The sequence below is a fragment of the Nyctibius grandis genome, chromosome Z, assembly GCF_013368605.1.
Source record: "Nyctibius grandis isolate bNycGra1 chromosome Z, bNycGra1.pri, whole genome shotgun sequence".
Lineage (NCBI taxonomy): Eukaryota > Metazoa > Chordata > Aves > Nyctibiiformes > Nyctibiidae > Nyctibius > Nyctibius grandis.
This window is the reverse complement of record NC_090695.1, coordinates 78,266,381-78,272,401: the sequence shown is the minus strand read 5'-3', so window position 1 is coordinate 78,272,401 and position 6,021 is coordinate 78,266,381.

The window sequence follows — 6,021 nt, the reverse complement described above, 5'->3', positions numbered from 1 at the left end:
AGGACTGCTTCTTCCGAGCTCAAGATCAGAGCATCCCAACAGGTAGGAAGTCAAGGAAGGGTACCAGGAGACCTGCATGGTTGAACAGGGAACTGCTGGGCAAACTCAAGTGGAAGAAGAAGGTGTACAGATCATGGAAGGAGGGGCTGGCCACGGGAGGAATATAAGTCTGTTGTCAGAGGATGTAGGGAGGCAACTAGGAAAGCTAAGGCCTCCTTGGAATTAAACCTTGCAAGAGAGGTCAAGGACAACAGAAAGGGCTTCTTCAAATACTTTGCAGGTAAAGCCAACACTAGAGGCAATGTAGGCCCACTGATGAATGAGGTGGGGGTCCTGGAGACAGAGGATAAAAAGAAGGCGGAGTTACTGAATGCCTTCTTTGCCTCTGTCTATACTGTTGGAGGCTGTCCTGAGGAGCCCTGGACCCCTGCGGCCTCAGAAGAAGTCAGGATAGAGGAGGAATCTGTCTTGGTTGATGAGGGCTGGGTCAGGGACCAATTAAGCAACCTGGACGTCCATAAATCCATGGGCCCTGATGGGATGCACCCGCGGGTGCTGAGGGAGCTGGCAGAAGTCATTGCTAGGCCACTCTCCATCATCTTTGCTAAGTCGTGGGCAACAGGAGAGGTGCCTGAGGACTGGAGGAAAGCGAATGTCACTCCAGTCTTCAAAAAGGGCAGGAAGGAGGACCCGGGTAACTATAGACCAGTCAGCCTCACCTCCATCCCTGGAAAGGTGATGGAGCAACTTGTTCTTGGTGCTGTCTCTAGGCACATCAAGGATAGGGGGATCATTAGGGGCACTCAGCATGGCTTCACCAACGGGAAGTCTTGCTCAACCAACTTGATAGCCTTTTATGAGGATGTTACCCGGTGGATAGATGATGGTAAAGCTGTGGATGTGGTCTATCTCGATTTCAGTAAAGCGTTTGACACGGTCTCCCACAGCATCCTCGCAGCTAAACTGGGGAAGTGTGGTCTGGATGATCGGGTAGTGAGGTGGATTGTAAACTGGCTGAAGGAAAGAAGCCAGAGAGTAGTGGTCAGCGGGACAGAGTCCAGTTGGAGGTCTGTGTCTAGCGGAGTTCCGCAAGGGTCGGTTCTGGGACCAGTTCTATTCAATATATTCATTAATGACTTGGATGAGGGAATAGAGTGCGCTGTCAGCAAGTTCGCTGATGACACAAAACTGGGAGGAGTGGCTGAGATGCCGGAAGGCTGCGCAGCCATTCAGAGAGACCTGGACAGGCTGGAGAGTTGGGCGGGGAGAAATTTAATGAAATATAACAAGGGCAAGTGTAGAGTCCTGCATCTGGACAAGAACAACCCCATGTACCAGTACAAGTTGGGGACAGACCTGTTGGAGAGCAGCGTAGGGGAAAGGGACCTGGGGGTCCTAGTGGACAACAGGATGACCATGAGCCAGCAGTGTGCCCTTGTGGCCAAGAAGGCCAATGGCATCCTGGGGTGTATTAGAAGGGGTGTGGTCAGCAGGTCGAGAGAGGTTCTCCTCCCCCTCTACTCTGCCCTGGTGAGGCCGCATCTGGAATATTGTGTCCAGTTCTGGGCCCCTCAGTTCAAGAAGGACAGGGAACTGCTAGAGAGAGTCCAGCACAGAGCCACGAAGATGATTAAGGGAGTGGAACATCTCCCTTATGAGGAGAGGCTGAGGGAGCTGGGTCTCTTTAGCTTAGAGAAGAGGAGACTGAGGGGTGACCTCATTCATGTTTATAAATATGTAAAGGGCAAGTGTCAAGAGGATGGAGCCAGGCTCTTCTCAGTGACATCCCTTGACAGGACAAGGGGCAATGGGTGCAAGCTGGAACACAGGAGGTTCCACTTAAATTTGAGGAAAAACTTCTTTACTGTAAGGGTGACTGAACACTGGAACAGGCTGCCCAGAGAGGTTGTGGAGTCTCCTTCTCTGGAGACATTCAAAACCCGCCTGGACGCGTTCCTGTGTGATATGGTCTAGGCAATCCTGCTGCGGCAGGGGGATTGGACTAGATGATCTTTCGAGGTCCCTTCCAATCCCTAACATTCTGTGATTCTGTGATTCTGTGATAGAGACACCTGCATGGCAGTTGACGTAGCACTTTGCTTTTCCATCCCCTGTCTCACAGGTCTCTCTCGTGTCCATACTTACGCATCCGCAGTGGAGATGCTGTACTTGCATTTCTGCTAGAAGCGTCGCAATGACTGAGGAAGGTGAAATCATGGCACTGGTTTCACACTGTAGTTAGCGCAAGCCCAAGTCCAACCTGCGTCCTGCCGAGGGGCGGTGGGTGCCCTTGCTGGGTGCTGCTGGAGCTCCTGCCCTATGGTGATGCTGAGAGCTGCTTCTGGCACAGCCCCTCTGCTGTCCCGGTGTGTGAAGTTACAGACTCACAAGTCCAGGCTCTGCTTGGCACTGTGCAGCTTCTGCTTAAGAAATAATACTGTCTCAAGCCTGTATCTCAGTTGACCTGCTAGTTTCACTAGCTGGAAGAATATGCTAATAAGAACTCTTCTTAAAAAGCTGACACTTTCATTTGTTCATTTTATTGGCCAAAGTATGACATTTTAAGCTATTAGCATCAATGACTCTTCAAGGTCACCTGCTCAGAGCAGTCGAGTCTCACAGCTCATTGGGCTCCTTCCCTCTGAACTGTGTCTGGAGCTGCTGCAAGCACGGAAGATGCTGTGGATAATTGCTGCGAGCAGGGAAAAACAGATACAAGGTGATACAGGGCCAACTTTCAGCTTTTTTGTATACACGTTTTTTCCCATGCTGAAGGATGGGACACGTTTACAGTAACTGAGCCAGGAAGTAAATAGTGGTTAGTGTATTGCAACAGCAGCTGCACGTAATTTATGATGTTGTGCAGTAAATTTCGACAAGGTTTGGAAGGTTTTTTCAAGATCTATGTTAAAATAGCTCCAGTGAAACCATTTTGTGCGGCCAGATTTACTGTGTGTTTCAGACAGTTCTTAAAACTAGCCTTGGTATTTTTTAACAGAGCGTCTGCACAACAGGTACGGTCCCTGGTTCTCAGGGGAGATGGAAAAAATCTGCAGCTGGGTTATAACGGGGAAGAAAGGGTGACTGTGACACTGCAGGAAGGGCAGAGTGACCTACACAACAGTGCAAACTGCTGTACCCCCAGCAGGTGGAAACCTTCAGGACGCATGGTCGCTGGCAAATGGCCTGATGGTGGTTGTAAAAACTTCTTCCTCGGATACAGATTTCCAAAAATGAAACAAAAATAAATGATTTATGCAATATATGAATTAACTCAGCTGTGCAAAAACTGGGGTTGGACAGGAGCTATTTTTCAGCTCTGAGGTCCATCTCTGCTTTCTCAGCCCTGTCCTTCAATCGGTGAGCGTCACACGGTGCGGGACTAATTTTTGGCATTAGCACCGTGCAGGGGTGGCGGAGGTGGCTGGTCGGGGAGGGACACGCTGGTGAGAAAGTTCCTGTGTCAGCAGTGGCAGCAGTATCATGGGACAATGCATATTCTGTGCTTAGGTCTGAGATGTATTTTCTCCTACACCCCTATTAGCAGCTCGACCAGAAAAAGTCCAGATTCTCTTTAAGCTGTATCCTTGACTGCTCTCTGCTGAATAAGCAGAGAAATGAGGATGGATTTGCATCTACCGAGAACATTCAAGGTTCCTGTGATTCGAAGGGGCATGTTCATTATTTATAAGCCATCTCACTAGGTTACTCTTCACAGAATTGAGGGAACAACCTTAAGTAACAGCAAATTGATTAACTGCCCTTGATGTCACTTTTATAAATGTTCCTCTGAATTTTCTTGATATTTTGTTAAACTTGGTTTCCCAAAGTTGAAACTGCAGCTGTGCCATCAGAAAAGTCTGTTTGGAAATGCTCATAGCCTCACTGGCAGAACAATGAAGTTATTTGCTAGTAGAAAAATGCCCCCCTTTATTTTTTAATTTAAGTACTCTCAGTGGTAACAAAAATAAAGGCTACCCAGAAAATGCAGCATCCAGAAGTATTTGCCCCATTAGGCTCTTTTTTCTCCCTTTGTGCAATAGTACCCTGCAAGTGTCCCTGCATGGCTGTCAGTCTGCTTTTCAAGGAAAGTGAATTTGCCCTGCCTTTAAAAATCTTTTCATTCCTTGGGCATTTCAGACAGATTTGATGGAGTCTTAGTGCTCAAAGTTTTGAATTTCCTGCAAGTTTTGAGAGAATCCGTAGCCATGTAGAGTGGCAGATAAGTGTCACTGCCGATCTTTAGGGTGAAGCAAGCATCATTGCATCATTAATTTTGGTTTATTTTATTTCATTTTATTTGTTCTTCCACCAGCAGTACGCAGAAGTGCCAGCTCAGCTTGCAGCTACACCATGTGTGCTGCCTCTGGGCTGGTGGAGTGGATTTGCAGGCTGCGTTACTGGGTGGGAGGGAAGGTCTCAGGGGCACCTCGGGGAACTGAAGGCATCCTGGCTGGAGGGACAGGAAAGGTCACGAGACACGGGGACAGGAGAGGGATTGTTTTGGTGAGGGGCTGTAAAGCTGCAGACTTTGGGAACCACAGTCTGTTGGTACAACAAGGTTTTGAATGAGGCTCTGCTTACCACAAGAGGTGAAAGCACCATCTCCAATGGCCTGTGGCAAGACCTGGGTTTTCTCTTTCCTGAAGAGATTTCCAAAAAAGCGACATGCATATGCTGGTCAGCTGCACTGGGACCTGCAGATGCCTCTATACCTCTCCAGTGGCAGTTGTCAAGGGTAGGAGAGAGGCTGGGGCTGTCATACAGAGCCACTTTCATTTTTCTCCTGCTTGATAGAGTGAGAGCAGTATGACCCAGATTGCCTTCACCTGCCTCTTAGCTCTCCTCTTCCCACCTCCATCCAGCTCCCGTCATCTCTGCTCTTCTCAGTCTTCAGCTGCAGACTGTAGACATGATCCAGCTGATCCTGCTTCCCCACTTCATTTTCTTCTTTCAGTTGCTTGGCATGCTTTCTCTTGAGCATCCCATGAGCACCTGAACTCAGGTTTGGGATGTCTTCTGATACAGCTGGTTCCTCCTGGCTCTCTAAACCTCAGTCTCATGGGAGCAGCTCCTGCAGCTTATCCAGGACCAGGGAGCTCTTACTCAATCAGCTTCCTTCATTTTCTAGCAGTGTCTCTGCTGGTAATACCTGGATACTTAAGGCCATTAGCGTGTATGCTTTAGCACTTCAGCTGGAGAATGGAGCATCTCATTTGCATTGGCCCTGAGCCACAGGAGGTGGCTTTGCCTGCAGAAAGCATCCTGACACAGGAGATGCAACTGGTGTAAAGTACTTTTAGGGTATGGAGTCCTTGGAATCTGAAAACCTTCTTGGCTTCTCCACTCAGTGGTTAATTATGACTGATAACAACAATTGATGTGTTTAGAGCAGTAGATTGCAGGATTAGCTGATTGCACACACTCAGCTCTTTTGAAGGAGGTCGTTAATAAATCAGAGTGGCTTGGACCTCTTAAATCCGTGTTAGTTCTACTGAAGTCAAACAAAATCAAACCTAAAATTTTAAGTTTAAATTAGAAGGCGAACGAGGTTTGTACCAGAAGTTAATTTCTGTAAATGATGGATCTAAATGTTTGTTAAATCTCCTGGTGCCGACAGACAATCAAGGGTGTTTTATTGCCCTGATTATACATACGAGCCTTCAAACTGACACAAAGGGACAGAGGGTAGAGGGTGATCGTAGTCCCAGCCTCCTAACGCGGAGGAAGATATTTATGGAAGATGATGTAAGGCAGCCATCTCCCATGCTCCCAGACATTCGCATTTAGAGGTGCACTCTGAGCCAGGGGCAGCTTGCTTGGCGTCTGGCCGGTCAGCGGCGGCATCCAGGTCAGTGGCATGAAAAGACTCAGAAGTCCCCTGGGTTTGGGTGCTGGCTGTGACAGGCATCCTGCAGGCTCCAGCCCCTCACAAGGGGCTGGAGACAGTAATCGTGACAGCAAATCTCATTAGCCTGATGAGTCACTGCTGGTTTCCAGTTTTTTGTGTATTTTTTTGCC